The sequence below is a fragment of the Eubalaena glacialis genome, chromosome 11 (genome assembly GCF_028564815.1).
Source record: "Eubalaena glacialis isolate mEubGla1 chromosome 11, mEubGla1.1.hap2.+ XY, whole genome shotgun sequence".
NCBI lineage: Eukaryota > Metazoa > Chordata > Mammalia > Artiodactyla > Balaenidae > Eubalaena > Eubalaena glacialis.
In genome coordinates, this window is record NC_083726.1 from 28,674,530 (window position 1) to 28,696,446 (window position 21,917).

At 40.0% G+C, this 21,917-nt stretch overlaps 1 long non-coding RNA gene across 8 annotated transcripts in view; it reads left to right on the forward strand.

Moving 5' to 3' along the window:
- The window catches only part of LOC133100991 (uncharacterized), a 495,678-nt gene that overhangs the window by 351,975 nt on the left and 121,786 nt on the right, over positions 1-21,917 (forward strand). For 7 of the 8 annotated variants that reach the window (XR_009702570.1, XR_009702569.1, XR_009702571.1 and 4 more), the window contains one exon: positions 9,128-9,244. This is a non-coding gene — a long non-coding RNA (uncharacterized LOC133100991). Of the gene's footprint in view, positions 1-9,127; positions 9,245-12,584; positions 12,661-21,917 lie in introns of all 8 variants that reach the window. The other variant, XR_009702568.1, reaches the window with a different exon arrangement.

A 21,917-nucleotide genomic window follows, 5' to 3' on the forward strand; every position in this document is an offset into this window, starting at 1 on the left:
TATGTGCTGTTATTTTACTTATCATGTTGTAGAGGAATTCATTTATAGATTTGTCATCACTTTTAGACAGTAAGCTCTTTGAGTGATGGTCCATATCTTTTCCGTGTTTGTATATTTAGCACATGGTAGGAGCTCAACAAATTTTTGCTAAAACACATTAAATTGGGTATTCAGTTAAGGGAATTAGTATTGGGAATTAGAACTTGTATTTTTTGTAAAGGACCAGAAAGTAAATATGTTAGGCCTTGCAGGCCATAGGGTCTCTGTTGCAATTACTTCCCACTAATGTTTCAGTGCAAAAACAGTCATAGAAAATAAAAGAATGAGTGTCACTGTGTTCCAATAAGACTTTGTCTACTAAAACAGTCTGGTAGGCCAGATTTGGCACTCACACTGTAGTTTGCTAACCCCTCATGTATTGTATGCCAGTAGCTTATGAGTGGGAATAGAGGCCTTCCTGAGCAGAAGAAACAGCATGTGCAAATGCCCTGCGGCAGTATCCGTTCAAGGAAAAACACAAACCAGTAGGGCTGGTTTATGGTGTACAAAGAAGGGAGTCATAATAGATACATCTGGTAAAGTGGGGCAAGGGTATTGACCTCAACAGCTAGAGTAAAGGTCTATTCTAAATCCAGTAGGTGTGGGAATGCCATTGAAGTTTTTTAACAAATTGATGACCTGCAGTGACTATACATTGGAAATTAAGCTGCCCACACATATACTTGAAGCACATGGATCAAGAGGTTTGTAAAATAACCTAAGCAAAGGAATAGCAGCAGTAAAAATGGAAAAACATGGGCAAATATGGGAGTGACAGAGGCAAAGTCAGCAGGAACTGGTAACCTATTGCACATCAGCATGAACAGAATAAAAATGACACTGACTTTTCTAGCCGTGTGTCTGGGAACACGGCAGACCCAATAATAAAATCAGGAATGGCAAGAGGAGGAACTGACTTCAGAAAAAAAAAATGATAAATTTGTTTCAGACATGTTAAGTCTGATTTTAATACTTGTTTTGCCTGGTCAAAGCCCAAGTTTAAATACTGTGAATTATGACAACATTCCTTTCCAAAACTGGATTAAAATATTTCTGACATTTGGCAGGGAAAAGACTTTTAAGTTCTTTTCCAAAATATACCTTTCTGTGATGTTTGATCTCTGTTTAATTTTTATTTTAAGCTCCACTTGTCCTAACAACTAAAGAATACTTAGGAAGTTATCTCTCCTTCCCTGTGTCTTTTAATTTTTCCAGTTGTGTGCTATGTAATTCAGACCATTCACTTTAAGTTCACATTTTCTCTGTAAAAATGGGATAAATTAATGGTCAGCACAGGGGATTTGGGTCTTCCCTTATGAAATGTGATTATTGAGTAAGCAGACTCAGGGTACAGTCCAACAATAAGAACACAAAAACCTAAATATCAAGCTAGAGACACAATTGAAATTTAACTCCAATCATAAGATATGTCCTGAAGGAAAGTTGATGTGGCACATAGAAATTGAGGTCAGGCCCCAAATAGCCAAAGCAATCTTGAGAAAGAAAAACGGAGCTGGAGGAATCAGGCTCCCGGACTTCAGACTATACTACAAAGCTACAGTAATCAAGACAGTATGGTACTGGCACAAAAACAGAAATATAGATCAATGGAACAGGATAGAAAGCCCAGAGATAAACCCACGCACATATGGTCATCTTATCTTTGATAAAGGAGGCAAGAATATACAATGGAGAAAAGACGGCCTCTTCAATAAGTGGTGCTGGGAAAACTGGACAGCTACATGTAAAAGAATGAAATTAGAACACTCCCTAACACCGTATACAAAAATAAACTCAAAATGGATTAAAGACCTAAATGTAAGGCCAGACACTATAAAACTCTTAGAGGAAAACATAGGCAGAACACTCTATGACATAAGTCACAGCAAGAGCCTTTTTGACCCACCTTCTAGAGAAATGGAAATAAAACCAAAAATAAACAAATGGGACCTAATGAAACTTAAAAGCTTTTGCACAGCAAAGGAAACCATAAACAAGATGAAAAGACAACCCTCAGAATGGGAGAAAATATTTGCAAATGAAGCAACTGACAAAGGATTCATCTCCAAAGTATACAAGCAGCTCATGCAGCTCAATATCAAAAAAACAAACAACCCAATCCAAAAATGGGCAGAAGACCTAAATAGATATTTCTCCAAAGAAGATATACATATTGCCAACAAATACATGAAAGGATGCTCAACATCACTAATCATTAGAGAAATGCAAATCAAAACTGCAATGAGGTATCACCTCACACCAGTCAGAATGGCCATCATCAAAAAATCTACAAACAATAAATGCTGGAGAGGGTGTGGAGAAAAGGGAACCCTCTTGCACTGTTGGTGGGAATGTAAATTGTTACAGCCATTATGGAGAACAGTATGGAGTTTCCGTAAAAAACTAAAAATAGAACTACCATACGACCCAGCAATCCCACTACTGGACATATACCCTGAGAAAACCATAATTCAAAAAGAGTCATGTACCACAATGTTCATTGCAGCTCTATTTACAATAGCAAGGACACGGAAGCAACCTAAGTATCCATCAACAGATGAATGGATAGAGAAGATGTGGCACATATATACAATGGAATATTACTCAGCCATAAAAAGAAACGAAATTGAGTTATTTGTAGTGAGGTGGATGGACCTAGAGTCTGTCATACAGAGTGAAGTAAGTCAGAAAGAGAAAAACAGATACTGTATGCTAACACATATATATGGAATCTAAAAAAAAAGAAAAGAGAAAAAGGTTCTGAAGAACCTAGGGGCAGGACAGGAATAAAGATGCAGACGTAGAGAATGGACTTGAGGACACGGGGAGGGGGAAGGGTAAGCTGGGACGAAGTGAGAGAGTGGCGTGGACATATATACACTACCAAATGTAAACTAGATAGCTAGTGGGAAGCAGCCGCATAGCACAGGGAGGTCAGCTCTGTGCTTTGTGACCACCTAGAGGGGTGGAATAGAGAGGGTGGGCGGGAGATGCAAGAGGGAAGAGATATGAGGATATATGTATATGTATAGCTGATTCACTTTGTTATAGAACAGAAACTAACACACCATTGTAGAGCAATTATACTCCAATAAAGATGTTTAAAAAAAAAAGAGAGAGAAATTGAGGTCAGGAACTTGCAAATTCTGAGTCAAGTTGCCAAATCTTGGTAACAAACACCCAAGAGCAGAGTCAGAACGACTAAGTCGAGTCACACAGTTGAGATTCACATACAGAAACCAGGTAAGTTTGAAGGTGCAGAAGAGCAGCTGAAGGGAGAATTTCTGGGTCTTAACTGACCATGATCAACCAGGAAGTGTGTACTTAGCCCAAACGCAGCAATGTTTGGATCCCTTGATGTCTGTCCATGGCAGAGTTGGTTAAGTATATAACTTAAAATTGAAAACTACATTCAACTCCCTATAGCATAAAAAAATGTAGATCCACCCCTACACACCTAATAGAAAGGCCAAAACCCAGAACAGTGACAACACCAAATGCTGGCAACAGGAACTCTCATCCATTGCTGGTAAGAATGCAGAATGGTACAGCCACTTTGGAGGACAGTTTGGCAATTTCTTACAAAACTAAACATATTCTTATTGTACAATTCAGCAATCGTGCTCCTTGGTATTTACCCAAAGGTGTTGAAACCTTATGTCCACACAAAAACCTGCACATGGATGTTTACAGCAGCTTTATTCATAATTGCCCAAACTTGGAAGCAACCAAGATGTCCCTCGCAAGGAGAATGATAAATAACTATATACTGTGTACTGTGGTACATCCAGAAAATGAAATATTATTCACTGCTAAAAAGAAATAAGCTATTAAGCCATAAAAAGACATGGAAGAACTTTAAATACATATTTAGTTTTCTTAAAAGTGAAAGAAGCCAATCTGAAAAGGCTACCTATTACGTGATTCCAACCACATGACATTCTGGAAAAGGCAAAACTATGGAGACAGTAAAAAATATCCGTGGTTGCCAGGGGTTGGCAGGGAGGGTGGGGGGGATGAATAGGTGGAGCACAGAGGAATTTTAAGGCAGTGTAACTATTCTGTATGATAATATAATGAAGGATACATGACATTACACATTTGTCCATACCCATAGAATATACAACAAGAGTGAACCCTAATGTAAACAAGGGACTTTGGGTGATGATGACATGTCAAAGTAGGTTCATCAATTGTAGTAAATGTACCATTGTGGTAAGGAATGTTGATAATAGGGAAGGCTATTCATGTGTGGCAACAGAGGGTATATGGGAAATCTCTGTACCTTCCTCTCAATTCTTCTGTGAACTTAAAACTGCTCTAAAAAACCAGTCTTAATAAATTTTAAAAAATTAAGTTTACTAAAAGAACAACAACAAAAACGTAGATCCTAAAAAGGGTGATCAAATCAAAAAGTTACAAGAAAAACTTGCAAATAAAAATTGTACCACAATCTGAACAATGTCTGTAGTTTAGTTATTAGTATTGTACCAAAGATAATTTCTTAGTTCTGACAAATGTATCATGGTTATGTAAGATGTTAACATTAGAAGAAGCTGAATAAAGGTAGACAGGAGTACTCTATTGCTATCTTTGCAACTTCTCTGTAAAAACTAAAATAATTCCAAAGTAAAATAGAAAAAAAAAATGTCCACATAGCTTTCTGGTACTAAAATTTACGTGCTTGAAAGATTAGTCATTGCTTAGGATGGCTTTTCTTCCAAAAGCCCTTACTGCAATGAGTCAAGTAAGTCAATTGCTCAGGGCACGTATGTAGAAACTGACGGACCTTTTTTCCAAGCCTCGCTCTGTTATTTACTAGCTGTGTGACTTGGAGCAGGTTTACTTAACTTCCGTTAAGTCTCTATTTATTTCACCTATAAAGTGAGTACACTAATACTTGCCTATTACAAAATAATCCAGAGTGCGTTGCACATTGCCTGACACGTGGATAGTGCTCAATAGATGTGACAGTTAGTAGTACTGATTGATATCTGTATATCATCTGTGTGTGTGTGTCAAAATTTAACCTCTCCACAGGCAGAGCTGCCTATGCGGCACTCAGTGTGTGTCATCACTGCCCCAAATGAAACGCTAGACTTGTTTTGCTGTGCTTTGGGTTCACAAACAGAAGTTTCGTTCCAGCCTTCTCTCAGAAATATGATTTGCAACTCAGCCCCTCTTTTATATTAAAGTAAGCACCATGACCAGATGGTCCCTGTTCTGGAGTTCCAGAAGGACATTAAAAATGAGTGGGCAGAGGGATTTTATTAGTCATTTGTTGGCTTCATAGCAGCCATTTCCATGAAATTATAGGACAATGACAAAATTAAAGCAGCTTATGCTGGGCTTTGGAAAGCTGGTCTCTGTGTCTGCAAATACTCACAGGTCAGGAATGTAGAACAGGGGCAATAAATTAAAGAGTTACTGCTTGGCAATCCCAGGTCCTTTTGGCTGAGAAGCCAAGACCTCTCTGGAGCTAGGCCCTGAGGAAAATAGTCTAATGACTGGAAATACTGCCATGCTGAAGAAGGCCTGCAACACCTCAGCTTTCTGGTTAGCATTACCCCACCAGTGGAAGGGAGGTAGCTCTTAAAGGGCTGTGGGAAACTGCCCATGAACTGGATCCAATAGGTGAAAGAGAAAATGGAATCAAACCTGGGACTTTAAGCCCAACCCATCGAGGCAGAGGCTCCTGTTCGAGTATTCCCTGAGCCAGCCGGTCCCCCGATTACCTTTCCCTACCTTGGCCGCCCTCGTCTCTGCCCTACCATTCCTCTGTGAAGCTGCCTTCCCACTACCTGCACCCGCCTCCTCCAGCCTACCCCGCAGCTCCATCTCAGAAGCTAATGACAGATACTGTGGAACAAATAAATATGGAGCTCAGAGACTCAAGACCTGAGTTCTGGTCCTAACTCCACCACTCGCTATGTGAAAAAGAGAATGAACATCTCTCACAGTTCCAGCTTTCTCACATTGAATAACTTCCTTTGCATTAAAAACAACAAATTCCTCATTTGGTCTATAATTTCCATATGGGACTGTTGGGAGGTTTAAATGAAACATTTTAAAAGTGTCTAGTACCTTGCAGGCACTCAATTGACATTGATTACCTCCCCCTTATTATCCATCAGAGAACTTTAGGAAAATACCCAGGGATTAGTGGTATAATTTCCACTGTCATTGGCCTCAATTTTGGCCTTGCTCATAGCACAGTGAAAAGTAGAATGTCTTAGCATTCCAAGAAATATTGCCTTTTGAGTTTTTAAAAGCCAAGTGAATATCAAACTTGAATTGTCTGCTCTCTGAGCTCAGATTCCTCTGACAACAATCGATTTTGATTGTTACACCAATATGTAGGAAGTAACTAGTGAATTGAATGGCCTTCTTTCTTAACACCCATATGATATTTGCTTGAATAAGTTTGCTGACTCTTTCCACGTATATTTTTACTCTAAATCCATTGAGAAGAGAATAGTTAATGTGTCTTGGTCTAGATATTGTTGTCTCCTTAGAAGCTTTTTATAAATATCTTCAAGATATGTACCCTCTTTTCCCAAAGAAAAGACACAGAAGTGATTGGAATCCACTTCTCCTAAATGTTATCCATTTCTTTAGCAGCTCCTAGAATTTCTAAAGGTGACAGAAAGTCTGCTTTTGTATTTTTTTGAGAATGATAGGGAAATAGAAGCCATTTACAAGTGACTAAAAGGTTGTATTAACTTTTCAGATTGCCTTTCCTTTAAAATCTCAGGTTGGATTCTTAAGTGCCTTTGTTTCCAAAGCAGACAAGGGTCAGTCAGCTGCTGTGCTTCAGCTGGACAGCATGTTAGTGTCAGAGTAACTGTCATTTTTTGTGCAATGATTTCAGCAGGGAGCTCTTATCTGTCTGCACACCTCAAATTTCTGAACTCAGTAACAATTGATCAAGTGTTAACTAGACTTATTGTGGTGACCATTTTGCAGTTTTTACACATATCGAATCATTGTGTTTTACACCTGAAAGTAATATAATGGTATATGTCAATTATACGTCAATAAAAAAATTATAATGTATTTTTTCCCTTACCCTATATTGTATCTGGTCTCCAACTTATAGAATAAATTATATTTTAATATGATTACTTGAAAAACTTTTGTTAGAATGATGATTAGATTTTGAATGAAGAATAAACATATGAAATTTTTTTTAAAAATTGAGAGGGCTGGTAATGAAATGTAGCAGGTAAGAGTTAAATTCAGTGTATGGTAAAAGGAAAATTGTTTTAAGATGAAGAAGAAGAAGAGAAGAAAGCCATAAAAGCAAAGTAGAATAAATAATTATAGGGAAGCAGGATGTATAGTGATTAGGAGCACAGATGCCCTGTGTTCTCAATGCAGATCTACCCATGTTAGTTGTGTGATTTTAAGGAAATTACTTAACCTCTCTATGTCTTAATTTTGTCACCTATACCAGAGATGATGTGCTAATGGTATCTGTCTAATAAGGTTGCTAAAAGGAGTAAATGAGTTAGCATCTATCACATAGTAAGCACCATATAAACTTTGTTAAACAAATAAAAATCATAATGGCATAGTAGATACATGACACAATGCATTTGTCAAAACCCATGGAACTTTACAGCACAAAGAGTAAAATTTATGAAGCCCTCATCATGTGATAGGCACTTTCTATGCATTAACTTTATAACCCCAAAATAACTGGTACCAGAAAAAATGCCACTTATAATGAATCAACCAAAACTAGGGTCTTAAATTTCATAGTGAGTAGTGAAAAAAATAGGTTTGATTGGATGTCCATTTCAAAAAGAAAACTAAAATTATGAAACTAACTTTATTAAAATACACATTTTTTAAAGTTTATGTTATGCATGTATATTTATTTATTTATTTTTAAATATTTTTTTAATTGGTTGCACTGGGTCTTAGTTGCAGCACGTGGGCTCCTTAGTTGCAGCAGGCAGGCTCCTTAGTTGTGGCTCAAGGGCTCTTTAGTTATGCATGTATATTTATATGGGAATTCTTAGAATTAACAAGTAACAAATCAACTTGGGTTTGTGTTAGTATAATTTTTGCAACCAAAATGTATGATGTCATGAAATGGCATCTTTTTCTTTGAAGCATGATCTTAAAGAGGATATTTTTACAAAAGATATTTTATGACTTGCTTAATTTTCCCAATATTTCTTTTAATCCTCTGATGTTCAAATCATTCTCCTCTGAAGAAACTATCCTATTACCATCTTTGTCCCCCATGAAGTCCAGCCAGATCACACCACTTAGAGTTATTCTATCCTGCCTTTGACTTCCAAAATCTTTTTTTCCCCTACTTCTCTGGTAACCTCATTTTATTCTGTTGGGTATTATAATTAGTCGTTTAAATGCCTTTCCTTTGCCAGAAAATGATACTAAGAACTGCAACAATGTCTAAGTAACTTTTATGTCCTCTGTAGCACCTAAAACGGTGCCTTGTGTTCAGTCAGCCGCAGTTTCCCCATTTATAAACTAGAGGAGAGTAACAAAACCCGAAATTCCTAATTCACAGGATTACTGTGAGAACTCATGAGACTAACCTCCCCCCCCCAACCCGAGACAGGGCCATGAGGCCACTGGCACTTTCTTAATCTTCCCTGAGAAGGCCAATCCCTCTGCTTCATAAGCCACAGCAGGGAGAGTTTAGAACTTTATCTATTCCCAATAGCCCAGGTTTGTCAATACACTTCAACCTGCATGGTAACTCCAATCTATTAACCTCTGACCTCTGAGGTACAGCCTTGAGAACAATTGTGAGACCACGTACAGGACCAATGGGAGAGACTGCCATGATGGGATAGAAACGTCTGCCATGACTTTAGGATTGGGAACTGGTGATGTGTGATCTATAATCTCAAAGTATGGCCACCAGCAGTTACTCAGCCCCTGATTGTGCATGCTGCTTTTCACATCAAGGAGTAGAACTGATATCCCCCCGCTGAATCTGGGCTGGCCTTGTAACTTGCTTTGACAAATAGAATTTGGAAGTAGTGATGTGGGACTTCTAAAGCTAAGACTTGAAAGAGACTAACAGCTTTTGCTTCTTCTCTTTTAGAATCCAGATGCCATCTAAGAAGCCTGACTTACCTGAGGCCACCATGCTATAAGGAAGCCCAAGATAGCCGTGTGGAGAGAGAGGGGCCATGCAGAAGATCACTGAAGTGTCTGTCATGTGAGTGAAGCCTTATTGGACCTTCAGGTCCACTGAATGCAGTTGAATGACTCTAGGTGACATTATGTGGAACTGAAGAGCCAGGCAGATGTGCCCTGCCCAGATTTCTGCCCCACAGAATCATCAAAAATAGCAACTTGTTTTAAGCCATTAGGTATTGGGATGGTTTGTTACACAGCAATAGATAACTGAAACATGGTAGTTTGGACCAGAGTTTTGCCATTTCTAATTTAAAGGGTACTGGTTAGCTCCCAGGCCCCTATTCCAGGTAATCTAATTCAATTGCTTAAAGATTAGTATATTTTAAAACTGTCCATCAGACTCTCCTGTAGAATTAGGGTTCAGAACCACAGGTCCAGGTAGAATCATAAGTGGATGCACTGATTTAGAAAGTCAAACTGAGCTGAAACAGAGGAATAAGACTTTATCTGGCTAATCCCAGATAAACAAAATAAAACAAAAACTCCTTAGTCATCGACAACAAGCCTCATTACGTCAGGCAAGATGCAGAGAAGCAAATAGAGAAGAACACAGCAATTAGAGATAAATGAGTAAACTGGAAGATAAAAGAACATTCCTCTTGGTTTTTTCTTCCCCCTGAGCAAATATAATTTTTCTTTGTTTTTTCTATCTCAGTCTTTTCCGTGTGTCTGTACTAAATGAAACTTGCCTGGAGTTGGGTGACAGAAGTCTGCATTTCATTCCTATTAATGTCATCTTGAGCTAAGTTTGCAGTGTGTTTATGGGTCCATTAGGTCCTTATCCCCAAATTCAGGCCCAGTATTACCTGAGTTGCAGCATAATTAACCATACAAACAAGATAGATAGATAGATATACATATTTTTTGGCCAAGATTTTCAGGATGTTACATTGTGCCTCATATCCCATTTTCAACTGAAATTTGGATTAAAAATGTTTGACAGTTTTTGGTGAAAACACAAGAGGAAGGAGTTTAAGCCCCTCAGATGTGTGGAGTGCTGTTATATATGTTCACATTACACTGGAAAGTCATTAAGGAAATACATATGCCAAACCACGTCATCAATTTTGAGATATTGACTCTAACAGAGATGTCAATATTCTAGTCACATCAGCAGAGTTTAATTTCAACTAATGTCTACTGACATGTGACACTTTGCCTGCCCTTTAAACCATTTATATCTTTGCTTTAGGCAAAATGCATTCTGTCTCTATTGATATATAATTAGCAAGTACTTGAATCTAAAAAAACTGTAGACATGAAAGAAAGGAGGGAAGGAGGGAGGGAGGGAGGGAGGGAAGGAAGGAAGAAAGGAGGGAAGGAGGGAAGGAGGGAGGGAGGGAAGGAAGGAAGGAAGAAAGGAAAGAAAGAGAAAGAAAGTGCTGGTTTTCACTGGAGGCATGTCTGCCTTTGAAGCCTCATATTTCAGAAGCTGAAATAAGTCTCCAGTGGTTTTGATTATAATCGTTGCTATGTGGTCCTCGCGCTTTCCAGGGCACCTCACATAAGACCACATGTGAGATTGGCTGAATAGCGCTGATTAGTGAATGAATATTACAGAGAAAAGCCTAGAGGTCTTTCAGCCCCCAGCCACTTTCCAGGAGGGGGAAGAACATCCTCTGGGCCAGGCACATTCAGTCTTTGGATGTGTTACTATGAAATACTTTCATCGCTCCAGTTTCTACTCATGTGGATTTTTCCTGGCTCCAGCTCAGCGACCTGATTCTCTAATTTTCCCCCCTCTGAGAACATACTTTTTCTTAAGTTATTTTTTCTCTGAAATCCACACTGCCTCCCCTCCCTTCCCTTTTGATTTCTTAGTCAGCCTGGAGACTACCTCACCAGTTGTGATTAGCCTGAATACTTGAGGGAGGGAGGAGGGCTCTCCTTAGGGAGCAGGGGAATAAAGCGAGATCCCTTCTTCTAAGAGTAAGGAAGAGAAACCCAGGCCCACATAAGCTGATTAGGGCTCTCTTTGCTTTTTCGTCTATTGTAAAGCACCAAACTCTGATGAGGGCCTCTTCTCTCTGTTATTTTATAACCTTAATTGACCCATACCACACACTCTCAGCTTGTTAGGCTAGATATACTTTCTAATATACTTTCCTGGACCAAGTAAAGAGCAGAAATATACAACGTTTAAGTGCAAGTTAGCAGCTTTCTCAGTTTTTCTATCTCAGTCTTTTCCGTGTGTCTGTTCTAAATGAAACTTGCCTGGAGTTGGGTGACAGAGGTCTGCATTTCATTCCCATTAATGTCATCTGGAGCTAATTTTGCAGTGTGTTAGTGGGTCCATTAGAACCTTACAAATACTATTTCTGTGAAAAAATTATGTTTCCTATGTTTTTCACAAGTCAATTTGTCATTTTTTTCAATCATAATAGCTATGATTCATGCATGCTGTGCTCTGTTCAGCTTTTTAACTACATTATCTCTAATAGTCCCCAAAATAACCCTGAAAGTAGTTATCAGTATCCCCATTTTATAGATGAAGAGTCTGAAGCCTAGAGTTAAGTGTATAATAATTTGCCCAAAGGGGCACAGTTAGTAAGTGTCAGACCTGAGATTCAAACCCAGGACTCTTTAGCTCCAAACCTTTATATTAACCACTACGTTCAACTGCCTTTCAAAAACATGCATGGCCAGCTTGAAAATTATCGAAGAGGGAGAGAACGAGGAATTTTTTTTAAGAACAGGAAAGATAGGAAAAGAAATGAAAAAGTTCCCTATTTGAGCATAGCATGGGGTGGGGATGAGAGTGGGGAGAACGAAGGAGTGGCGTTCAGAGCTGTTTAAACTGAGGGCAGGGCAGTGCAGAAACACCCTGTTTTACGGAGAGCTAATTTAATACACGAAAGCATGTTACCTAGGTGCCCAGTTTCCAAGAATGGTTACAGGCAATGCCATGTTTAAAAACCAGTTGTTGAATTTGATGCAAACTCTACCTAATAAACAAGAAGTCGCTGAGCTGCCGGGCAATCCCCTTTATCAATTGATGGCCATTATCGATTTGGAGAAGAGATTGACTTCTCCCTTTTAATACAGAAAGCATAAAATTCTAGTCTGCTACCATAAAATTTCATAAACTTTCTCTTGACCCTTTAATAAGTATAAAAACAAGAAGAAATATGAAGACAGAAACCTACTTCATCATGGTTGCACATCCCCCTTTGCATGCTAAGACCATAATATTTTATTCCCTTTTATGTATTTTTCAAATTCCAAAACAAATATCTATATAATTAGAATTATTAGATACTGATTTAAAAATCTCTGTTGATTTGTATTAGTTTATCAAAATTGATGTTGATAATGGGCACTTGCCATATGATTGCTTTATTGATAGGCACTCTCTTTAGATCAAAGACTCCTGACTGAACAGCCTGTTATACTGACACCAAGCATACCAGGAACCTGCTCCCTGACCTATATAAGGTAACTATTTTGTGTTTGGCTTTATCGTCGATGAAGCTCCTGATATTTTCCGGAGCTGAGTTTCCAGAGCAACTATAGCTGAGAGTTGGCTGTCTGGCTGGAACTGAATCCCTAAGAGGTACATGGATGAAATCATGGGAGACCGTGGTCACTGGTCAACAGATACTCGGAAACCTATGGGAAATGTAATTTCATTTTACCTTTGAGGTTTGTGTCAAGAAGATCATTCACTTTTGCAACCATGGCACTGAGACATTTTTGTAATTTCCCATAGCTTAAGGGCTTTTCATGCTGCATTAAGTATCTATGGTGTTTAAACAGCATTACAGCCTATTAAATCCACGACCCACAAAATAAGGAGCTCTATAGACACAAAAGAGTAATGCACAAGAACAGTTTTCTATAAGGTTATTTCTCTATAAAATAGAAAAAAGAAAGCCTTTATGTAAAGTAGGAATTTGGGTCCTTGGATCATTGATAAATGGAATATAAAGGGGAAAAAATTTCAACTGCTTCTACCTAATTTCCTCTGTCACATGATTTGGCTTCTTACAGCAAATGTGTCTGTGGCATTACATATTCAAGGCATTAGTAGTCATTGCCTTAGAATTCATGACTTCTTACTTTCCATGCCGAAGTTTGACCACACCTGTGTACCCAATACACAGCAAGGAACCTTTTCATTGCAATAAAAATAGCTTCAACCAGGGGCTGCTCTAATTTTGCTTGGCTTTGGTCTTATGAAATGACTCACCTAACACTTTTTAAAACTTCTCTGCCTATTGAATAAATAAAATGTAACTGAATCACTAATTTGCAGTGACTAACTGCACTAACTAACCCTCACTTGAAGATAGAAGAATTGCAAAATTTTATGCCCTGAAATGAAGCTACTTTTTTTTTTTTTTAAATGGATGCTTGGAAAATCACCGTTTGACTTCTGGACACAGTGTTTCAGACTCCAGTGTTAATTTTATTAAGCAGTATAATCAGAAAGTCACTTGAATCATCATGTAATAATTTGTGCTTCTGGACCTTAATAAATATGGCTGTAAGAACTCAATGCTCAAATAATTATTCCAATAAAGATAGACATAATCAACCCAATGTTATTCAGACCCCAAAGTAACTCACTGTAGTGATTCTTATTTTTTTTAAATGTAATTTTAAAAAAAAAGAATAGGGAGCTAGGAATTTTTGGAGGCTTCCTACAACGATGGTGAGTTGGTAACTTTGGAAACTCGAAAGGAGGTAGAGAGACACATTTTATTGAATCTTACACCAAGTACACACAGTCTAAGGGATGAGAGTAAATTTCCTAATTTCGATAGAATTTCACTCTACTCTTTAGCAAAATTGAACTCGTTGTACTGAGGGATCTCACCATATGCTATGGAGAATAACTTATGTATCATTTAAATACAAAAATAGTAAAATATTCAGGGAATAAACCCAAATATCTACAGTGTCACAACACTGTACAATAATATACAGTACCCATCACCCTCCCTTTTAAAATCCTGCTTATTAGTGTTACTTTTTCTAGTCTAAATGGCACTCAAATTCATTTATATGAAGGCTTTCTTAGATTACAATTTCACATTCATTTGACAAACATTTAGTGAGTACTTAGTGCTGTGTTGTATAGAGGATGATGAATATGGTTCAGCATTCAGATTGCTCACAGAGTAGTTGCAGAGATAGAAATACAGGCCAATAATTGTCATTGTGAAAAATGTTATGAGAGTATCAAGTATTATGGGGTCCCAGGGGAAGGAAGGTACTATTTGGGTCTCTTCCATTCTCTGTTATCCATTTTCCTTACAGGCTTTCATCCTCGCCACTCCACACTGTTCTTATCCAGGTCAACAATGGCTCCCATGTTGCTAAATCTGGGTCATGCCTTAGTCCTCATCTCACTCAATATGTCAACAATATTTCACACAGTTGTTCATTTCCTCCTTCTTGAAAGACTTCCTTCACTTGGCTCCTGGGAGGTCACTCTTGCTTCACTTCATGTCTCACGGTCACTCCTTTTAAGTCTTCTGTGTCGGCTCTTCTACAGCTTTCCAAGCTCTGAACATCAAGTACTTCAGAACTCAGTCCCTGAACTCTATTCTCTTCTCCCTTCTCTCTAAGTGATCCTACCTCATTTCAGGGCTTTAAATATCATCTATTTCAGATAACTCCCCAATACCTACTCCCACCCATGATATTCCCACTGAACTCCAAAGCATTTATGCAACGGCCTACCTGACATTTCCACTTACAGGTCCAACAGGCATCTCACACATAACATGATTTTTTAAAAATCTTGATTTTTTTCCCACCCAATCTGTTCCTCCTACAGTCTTCGCCATCTTAATAGAGGGAAACTTCATCCTTCCAGTTCCTCAGGTCAGAATTCTTGGCATTGTCCATGACTATTTCCTTCACATTTTACCTTTCAGCTTTGCCTTCAAAACATATTCAGAATCTGACAACTCTTAATACCTCCCCTCTTGTCACCCTGGACAACATTTGTCACCTGGATTATTACAGTAGCCTCTTAGCAGGTCTTTCTGCTTTTGTTCTTGCCTCGCTATAGTCTATCCTACACATGGCTATCGCCATGATCCTATTAAAATCTAAGGCAGATTATTTCACTCTTCTGCTTCCTACCCTTCAATGGTTTCCAGTTTTACTCCAAATAAAAATTAAAGTCCTTTCCATGGCCCACAAGGCCCTACAAAATCTTGCCCATAGCTACCTCTCTGATCTCATCCCTCACTCATTCACCTCACTCCAATCACACTGGCCTCCTATCATTTCCTCCAGTATACCAAGAATGCTCTGCTTTGGGCACTTTGCACTTGCTATTCCCTCTGCCTGAAATGCTTTTCCTACTACCACTCCCCACTTTCTATATCCACATAGACTGAACTCATGCTTTATTTTCATCTCTGCTCTCATATTACTTCATCCTAGTGGCCTTCCTCAACCACTATTTAAAATAACATCCTCACCCACCTACCCTGCCTTATTTTTCTTCATCCTAGTTCTACCTGGCATGCACGCTGTTGCTTGCTACTTGTTTATTGTCCACTTGCTTCCACTAGAATCTAAATTCTATCACAGTTGAAAATGTCTGTTTTTTCACCGTTGCCTCTCTAGATCTTAGGATAGTATCTGGCATATAATAATCTTCCAGTAAATAATGAATTTTAATGCATTAATATATTTGAGCTGAGAAAAAAGGACAAAGGATCCCAGGCAGAAGAAACCAGCACCTGCAAAGGAATAAATTTGGTCTGTTTAAAACAGAAGTGAGCAAACTTACAACCTGGGGACCAAATCTAGCCTGCTACTTGTTTTGGTTAAAGTTTTATTGAAATATAGCCAGGCTCATTCATTTACATTACTATTTATGAATGCTTTTGTTCTACAACAGCAGAGTTGAATAGTTATGAAAGAGACCATATGGCCTGCAAACCTGAAATATTTACTATATGGCTCTTTACAGAAAAAGTTTGCCAACCCTTGGTCTGAAGGGTAGAATGCATTTTGGACACAGTGGGAAGATGGAAGAGTCAGTACGGACACGCTGGAAAGGGTTTATATGAGTTTGGACGTCACATGTAAGTCAAGAGAGAGTGAGACAATGGGTGCTTTTAGGCAAGGGAGTCCCTGAAAGGCAGGAACTATGTCTAATGTACTTTGTGCATTAAAGAGTACTTGCTATTTAAACCAATTATCCCCGTGGCAGCTGCTGCCAGGACGCCTGCCTTTATGTCATGGCCACGTCTGGGATTAGCTCTTGATGTAGGAACCAGAAAGTGGTGAGTGCTTCCTCCACCCTTCTATATGAGGTGTTGGTTTGGAAATGATCTATCTCTTGTGGTGAGTCTGGCACAGATGGCCCCAACAGAATCCATTATCGCCTCTAGATAACTGGCCTGGGCTGATCTCAAGAGTCCCAGAAACATGAGGGTGGTTCTAGGGTCACCAAGAGACTTGTGTCTTCCTCAAACTTGTTGGTCCTGCTTTAGGAAGCTTCTGGAATTTGCAAAATGTTGGAATCATTTCTATAGAGGGTAACAAGAAAAACTCTAAATTTTCAGTGGTTTGACAGCTCGTCAGACCTTTTCCAAGTTCTCTAAACACGTGAATCAGTGAGACTTTGCCACTGGGTAAGGTCAAAAGATTGCTGATCCGTTTTGCTTTTACTCAGATTGGATTTCACAGTAAAGCAGCCTTTCCCCTGCCGTCTTGGGCTGTTACGATTTTAGCTTCAGCCAAGACCGTAAGTTAGGGCAGGAGTAAATTTTGAAGAAAAACAAAAAAGGAGAATAAATGTGTTCTGAATTTCACAGAACGAAGTGGAGCTCTGGCTTGTGGTGGAGCTTGGGAGTAGATGCCCCCCACCCCTCTTCCCTTTGAGAACTCAGTGGTGAAATCAGGTCTGCTCCAGTGAAGCTGCAGCATTCGGGTTTAATCTGATAGATCCCAATGTGCCTACTTTGGTTTGAGACTCGGTTCTGGCCTGACATTTTTTGCCCATACCTCAAAGTGTGTATAAGCAGGGGAAGCCAAGTTTCCACTTGTATATACTGAATCATTCAACTAGAAGTCCATAGCCCTTACGACAGCTCATGTTGTTTATTGGCTTGCCTTTAAAAGTTCAAAGTATGGGTTATCTGAAAACTGATAGGTTATCATTTGAAGGAGGAAGTAGAAAGTGCCAAATAGGCAACAGTCTAGGCCTAAGAAAAAGAAACAGAACTTTGATTTCTACTGTAGCCTTTGGGACCCCCCTTTCTTTAGGCGTTTACAGTACACCAGAACATTTTTTTTTTTTTTGGTTTAATTTAATACTTCAATTTTCAGGAAGAAGCCAGATCGAGCTTTTTAGGCTTTATCCGCTTGGGATGTGCTGAATTAACTGCAGGCTTCATTTTGTAGGAGTTGGTATCAATGGATGGGGTGCTAGCTCAGCCCTTTTGAAAGTAGCAGACGGAGGTGGCTCCAATAATTCCATTAAGGCCGTGGATACACACTTGCCTCGGGGATTTGAAGTTGGGCTTAATCAAATCTGGATTTGACATTTCACAGCCCACATCAAGGGTTTCTACAAAGGAACATCAGAGCAGTGCCAGCTATGCTCTTGCTCTGACTTAGTGCCTTCTCCTGGGGAACTGAACAGGCCTTGTGCTAATCTTGTTGATGCTTTCGCTGCACCTCTGCCCTGCTGTACAGCACTCAGAGTTTCTGCAGGCCACAGTTTCTTGCCATCCGTGAAAAAGTATTTATTTAGTGCCTATCATGCCCCACGGCGCTGGGCTAGGGTCTGGGATGGGTGCGATGGTAAACGAGACTAACTGTACTCTGAGCTGCATTTGTAAACATTACACATAGTAGGAGCTACAGATGCTCAACCCATGGCTGAAAAGCAATTAACTATTTTTATTCATTCATTACCAACCGTGTCCTAATAGGTTATGCCCGCCCTTGAGGAGTTTAAAGTCCATTCCAGTGGTTCTCAGCTTTAGTCACCTAAGAAGCCCCAGGAAGGCCTATTTCAAATGGGAATGAGGCATCTGCGCTTCTCAGAGGCAGATGTTTTTGAGGCACTTGTTCTTTGGACCACACTTTGAGAAATATTGATACATGTAGAAGTGATGTAAACAAACCACTGTGAAAATAGCATAATAAATTCTGCACCTGTCACAGTGGAGGCTCAAAGGTGGGAGAGCACAGTCCTATTCGGGAGGCCAGAGAAGGCTTCCAAGATGAAGATCTAGATCTTGCGGGATGATGGAGGGTCATTTTTAAAAAAAAAAAAAAAAAAAACAGGCTTTGGGCTTCCTTGGTGGCGCAGTGGTTGAGAATCTGCCTGCCAATGCAGGGGACACGGGTTCGAGCCCTGGTCTGGGAAGATCCCACATGCCGCGGAGCAACTAGGCCCGTGAGCCACAACTACTGAGCCTGCGCGTCTGGAGCCTGTGCTCCGCAAAAAGAGAGGCCGCGACAGTGAGAGGCCCGCGCACCGCGATGAAGAGTGGCCCCTGTTCGCCGCAACTAGAGAAAGCCCTCGCACAGAAACGAAGACCCAACATAGCCAAAAATAAATTAATTAATAAAAAAAAAACAGGCTTTAAGACTTCACTAGCTCTTTTTTTTTTTTTTTAATTTATTTATTTTTGGCTGTGTTGGGTCTTTGTTGCTGTGTGCGGGCTTTCTCTAGTTGCGGCGAGCGGGGGCTACTCTTCGTTGCCGTGCGCAGGCTTCTCATTGCGGTGGCTTCTGTTGTTGCGGAGCACGGGCTCTAGGCGCGTGGGCTTCAGTAGCTGTGGCGTGTGGGCTCAGTAGTTGTGACTCGCGGGCTCTAGAGCACAGGCTTAGTAGCTGTGGCGCACAGGCTTAGTTGCTCCGTGGCATGTGGGATCTTCCCAGACCAGGGCTTGAACCCGTGTCCCCTGCATTGGCAGGTGGATTCTCAACCACTGCGCCACCAGGGAAGCCAGTCAGACAGTGCCACAGGTGGGAACAGCTGGGAGCGGGAGAGAATTCCAGGCAACGAGGAGAGCAGGAAAAGGACACCAGAGTGGAGAGGGTAGACCTGTTTAGGTGCCCTGTGAGCATAGAGCTGGGAAGGACAGTGAGGGAATACGGTGCTGGAAAGTAGTGTGGAGGCAGGTCATGGAAGATCTTGAAAGCCAATGTCGGATTGAGAAACCATTAGTGAGAAACCATTTTGTAGCAGAGAAATAACGTGATCAAATTTGCATATCAGACGGAGTAGTCAGGGGGCAGTGTGGTGTTGGATGGGAAACAATGTAGGAGACAAGGAGCACTTAGGAGGTTCTCCATGAGTGTCGTTAAGTGTAAAAACAATAAGGTTGTTGTCAGGATATACATGCAAAGCATTCTTTGGCTGTAAAGATATATATGTAAAAAAGCTGACCCACCAGCCACAGGAAGAGCAGAAATCACAGAGGAGCAGGCTGCCAGAACCTTCCCCTGGGAGCTCCGCCGTTAGCATTAGGCAGGTACTATCCCTGCACCTGCTCTCACCTTTCTTTCCATTCACTGGCTTCCCCTATGTGTTATATCTTCCTCACACCTTCTTCCAACTCCAAATTTCTACTTGCTTAGGAATAAAGGAAAAAGATGCAGATGGAACACATGTGACATATGGGGTGAGTGTAGGAGGACCCCAGAATCTCCTCAATGCTGCCCCTTCACTTAGCGGGTGGCCTTGAACAAAGCCTTTTGCACATTAGTGATCCATTTGTTAGTGGACCCTGAATTTATTTATTCAATGACAGTCATTGGCTGTTTTTTTTTAATTATCTTTTTTCCTAATGGAAAAACCTACAAGTTTGAATTAATGCCAAGTAATTGATTTTGTGAGCCACAGCTGCAAAGGAGTATGAGATGCATAAATGTAGGTTTTTTATTTCTCTAACAAGACTTTGTTAATTCAGAATAGGAGAAAACAGTTACTAGCATAAATATATGAATATGCTGAACTATGGACCATTATAAAGCATTCAGTCTTATTTTCAAGTGTAAGAATTTAAACTTAGTTCCTATTACAATTACGTCTTTGAGGGCCTCCTTAAATTATTTAGAGTGATTCGTAATGGACATGTCAATTCCTTTTTATGTAAACAGTCCTCCCACATTTTTTAAATGGTATATTATTTTGCACAACTTTAATATTCTCCTTGCTAAAGGTGAATGCATTATTCATTTCTTTAGAAAACCCATTGCCCCATGAAGTGAAAGATAAATTTCAAACTCTGCCCTAGCACCAACTGTTACAGATTAAAAATATGTCTCACTATCTAAGATTGAGAGGAGCATATTTTGGCAACCAAACTTCGTAAACGTCAGAATAAGTAAGGTTTTTCTGTGTCAGCCACAGCTTCCTCCCAGAGGTCATTATCCAGGTCTTCAAGACTCTAGGTCAGCCTTGGATTCAGGTTTCAAAAGCCTTTAGTTCTACAAACATCCAAAAGTCATGAAAAATTCTCATTAGCCCATTGGCAGTGTTCCCCGTAAATAGCGACTTCCACTTCTTCCCACAAGGCTGGGCTAAGAGAACTTGCTGTCTGAAGCAAATACATACCCAACGTCCTCACCACACACAAGTTCCCACGAAAAACAAGCAAAAACGGGACCGGCAGGAGAGGCAGACACAGAGATGTCTATCCATTCCCTGTGCTTCTTTGGCCCATACCTGCTCTCTTTGAGGCTAGTGCTGATTTGCAAGCCTTGGAAGGAACTGGTTATGAAGGTTTTTGTCAATTAAAGGGAAGCCAAGCCTCCCCCTCTTGGCTGTTCCAGTGGAGCTGGTTGCCCTGTGGCTCTGGATATTCTCTCTACATGGTGGCTTCTGGGGCGGTGAGCCTAGTCTCTGTGCAGCTGACATGGAGGCAGAGGGGACGCATCTAATCATCTACAAGCGGCATGCATTTAAGTTCTCCTAAACCATCTCTGACAAGCTTCAGGTGAGGCCCCATCCCTGGGGTGTGTATCAGTTTGGGGGAATCACTCCATGTCCTTCAGGATTTTATAAACTTTGATCTTAGCCCCTCTTAATGGGAATCTCTCAAGGCCTAAGTCTTGACTATTCTGTTCTGTCCTCACAGGATATCTCTTAATCCACTCCATCGATTTAGCAGCCCTTTCTTAGACTTTGGAGTTCTGTCCTGTTTCTTTGAGAATTCAATTCAGGGAGCAGCCTAGTATAACGGGTAACTTCATGATCCTTGGCATTTGCAAGTCCAGAGATCAAGCCCAGGCTCTGCCATGGAATTGTACTGAGATCGGGGACGAGGTGCTTAACCTTCCTGAGTTTATTTCCTCATTAGTAAACTCAGAAGAGCAACAGCACACTCTTTATCAAGTTTTTATACGGGTTAAATAAATTAACACATATACCTGTTAGAATACCTGGTCCCTACAAAAGTAAGTGTGATAATCTGGAAACACAAACATAACTAGATGACTGAGTTCTCTTCTCTACATGAATGTTTGACAACTACGATCTACATATTTGGTAGCAATACAATCCCAGAATTTTTCTGACCCTGAATAAAGTGCAGTTGATCCCATCTAGCCTTAAAGTGGCAGCTGTTCTAAAGGTGTTGACTTTGTACCTTCCATACACAGGACCACACTGTGCATCTTACTGAAAGCCACATTCATTATTTGTCACTTGTTCAATGCCTACTCTTGTCTAGGCACCGTGTTAGGCAGTGAAATCTCAC